Source organism: Nannospalax galili, unplaced genomic scaffold (assembly GCF_000622305.1).
Source record: "Nannospalax galili isolate Female #2095 unplaced genomic scaffold, S.galili_v1.0 scaffold600, whole genome shotgun sequence".
In the NCBI taxonomy this organism is placed as follows: Eukaryota; Metazoa; Chordata; class Mammalia; order Rodentia; family Spalacidae; genus Nannospalax; species Nannospalax galili.
Genome location: NW_008348789.1, coordinates 1,035,490 through 1,038,539, shown reverse-complemented (window position 1 = coordinate 1,038,539; position 3,050 = coordinate 1,035,490). Strand labels below are relative to the sequence as shown.

The following is a 3,050-nucleotide window of genomic DNA, read 5'->3' as shown; positions in this document are numbered from 1 at the left end:
GCCTTCTGGCCTGTCAGTTTCTGCAAGATCTGCACATAGACTTGGTGATGCTCCATCAGCTTCATGTCATTGACCTCAACGTATTGAAAGGGAGGTACATCGTTTGTCTGGGCTGCCTGCTGCAAGCAGCATATGACCTCATGCACAGTGGCAGTCTTTCCAGTCCTAGGGACCCCAGAGATGTACATACACCATCCAGTCCCATCAAGAAGTTTGCTTTCCACAAAACTGTAGATATTTTGGAATTCCTGCTCCCGACAGGGAAGAGACTCAGGCACAGCAGAAACAGGTAGCCTCAGTCAGGCCTCCTCGAGCATGCTGGATGGCTCCTGGGCAGCGAGGCTTCAGCTGCGGATCTGAGGAGTAGCATGGTGAGGCGTTCTAGGATTAGGGATTTTCTTTGGTGTCTTGGAGGAGGTCTGCATAGAAGGCTTAGGGGTCGTTTGCAGGTCCCTGGACTGGCATCGGGGATTTCTCTTTGGAAGGGAGGGAATACAATCATCTTCCTCCTCACTGCTGGAGTCTGACCCCTCTGCTGGGGGTTTGAACTCTTCCTCTTCTTGGTCATTTTTATTATGCTCTAGAAACCGAAGCTGCTCCCTAATCCGATTCAAAGTCAACAGAGAACTCTTTCTGTGGACATGACAGGAAGTACAGGTAGCTTCTTTGTGAGCTTCTGGTTCTTTTGTCTTCCTCCTTCTGATGTTTTCTGGTTTCAGAATCATAGAAGGCACCACTGAGATTCTCAGGTGCTCTTGATGGGGCTAAGTGTTCCTTCTACATTCATTTCTGTGGTCTTCACAACTGGGACTCGTGTTCTCAGAATCCTGTTGCATGCAGGTGAAGACTTCCTGATATCCTTGGCACAAAAGGGTTGAAACTGTTTATTTTTTTCTGGAGTTTTCAAAGCAGAAGAGATCTTGATTTGACCCAGCTGAGATCTTTTAGAAGGTGAGGCAGTCTCAGAGAAGGCTGTTTTTCGTTTAGATTTTCTCGAAGAATCCAAGAAGCCACACAAAGTCTGCTGAGATAGTTTAGTGTTAGGCGTCCGGGGAAAGCTGCCGAGCTCCAGTCGCTTCCTTGCACTGGGGGTGACAGGGTGAGTAGGAGTTTGGCGAGATTTGGAGGCAGAGTGACTTAATTCAATCCTTTTGATCACATGTTCTGCTGTGGTTAAAGAAGGGCTTTCTGCATTCTTAATATTGGCCTTCACAGGTTTCTGACATGCAGAGCTGCCTTTCACCTTCCTCAGCTCCTCAAGGGCTTCTGGTGACAGTGGCTTGAACTTCTTTTCATTCCAAGATAGTTTCACAAACAGTGTCTCATTTTTCAAATCTGTAGGGATCTCTTCATCTGGGGCTAAAGCTACTACCCATGCAGGGCCAATGATGGTCTCAACACAAATGTTGTTATTGCAGCCAGGGTAGTCATAATAGAATATCTCCTGTGCAGCAGGCTTCCGGCCTAACAAATGCCAATTAGAGGCAGGAACCTCAGAGAGTCGGACAAACCACTGTACTCGACCACAGTTCTTGAAACAAGGTTTAGACTCATCTTCAACGTAGGGCATTTCATCATCATCCCCTTCAATCAGCACAAACTATCTAACCTTGATATAAATCTCAGTGGAATAACCTTCAGTTTTCAGGCATATTTCTTTGTAGATCTGGTAGTGCTGCTTGCGATCCAGCAATGGCCTGCCAACCCATGAATAAGTTTGTCTGGTCTTCTGCCTTGTGAAATAGGATGGCATGACCCTTCAATATATATTCTTTTTAATGGATGAGGCAACACACAATTGTCAGAAATTTTGTAATTTTCCCCCTTTTCACAATGAAGCCAAGCAAATATGCTTCCCAGCTCTCCAGGCTGCCACACAGCACTGCTGCCCGTGCTCCAGAGCCTTGCTCGTGCCTCCGGCCGCCTCCTGCCACACCAAGGCCTTGACCTGCACCCGACTGAGAGACCGAAGGAAGGAAAGAAAATTTCGTGCCACTTGCATGGCCCCGCCCACAGGCTGTCTCCTAGTGCGTCACTTACCAGCCCGCCACACCCACCGGGGGCACATGACGAACTTCCACGAACCCGCAACTGCCATCACTGAGGCCTTAGGTGCGGAAGGGTCAGTTGAGCTGCATTGAGCCGGTCACAAGGATTTCCTCCACCTTTCTCTGTCCCTCTACAAGTTTTTCTTGTCTGGATGTGACGCCTTTAAGGACCCGACGGCAGCAGAAGTGCAAACGTCCTAAAATGGCGAACCATATGGTAAAGGATGCACACAGCATCCATGGCACCAACCCTCAGTATCTGGTGGAGAAGATCATCCGGACGCAAATCTGTGAGTCCAAATACTGGAAAGAAGAGTGCTTCGGGCTTATGGGTGAGTCATGGCTGGCCTCGGCCCGAGGTCTCGGCTGCCTCGGGGCCCTTTGTCTGACTCGGTGTGGATGGACTGACCCGCTGGGGCGTAGAGGCTGTAGTCTACTGTCCAGAAAAATTTGGGTGACTGTGTGTCTAGACTTGCATCGAGGGCACAGACAAATCTGATAGTCTTGCTTGATTCTAAAGAGTGTATTTAGGTTCTTTGAGTCATACCTCTTGTTTTGGAAACAGGGTCTCTCTCTCTCTCTCTCTCTAGCCTTGGCCTCGAACTCCTTTTGCTAAAATTTTTATTTATTTATTTCTATTTATTTTATGTGTATGAGAGTTTTGCCTGTGTGTAAGTGCACTCCTGTGTGCAATGCCTGTGAAAACCAGAAGAGGGTGTTCAGATTCCCCTGAAACTGGAGTTATAGTCAGTTGTTAGCTGCCACGTGTGAGTGCTGGGAACTGAACTTTAATCAGGCTTAACCACTGAGTCCCTTGTTGGTTCTTAATGGCTGTTTTCCAGATGACAAAGCATAGTGAATTGGGAGATGAGACAGATGAAGATAACAGATATAATGTAGAAGATGTGTCTAAAGATGAATAAAAGTAAAATAAAGGCTTGCTTCACAGATGATTGTGCAAAACCAGGCTGCTGAATAGATGTTTTTAAGTTTCAGAATATT

The 3,050-nt window shown here is 47.2% G+C and overlaps 1 protein-coding gene and 1 pseudogene across 2 annotated transcripts in view; one reads left to right on the top strand and one right to left on the bottom strand.

The window, feature by feature from the left end:
* The window catches only part of LOC103744285, a 5,865-nt pseudogene extending 4,112 nt beyond the window's left edge, over window positions 1-1,753 (bottom strand).
* Window positions 1-3,050, top strand: part of Cdh12 (cadherin 12) — a 1,253,457-nt gene that overhangs the window by 989,587 nt on the left and 260,820 nt on the right. The window lies entirely within an intron of this gene.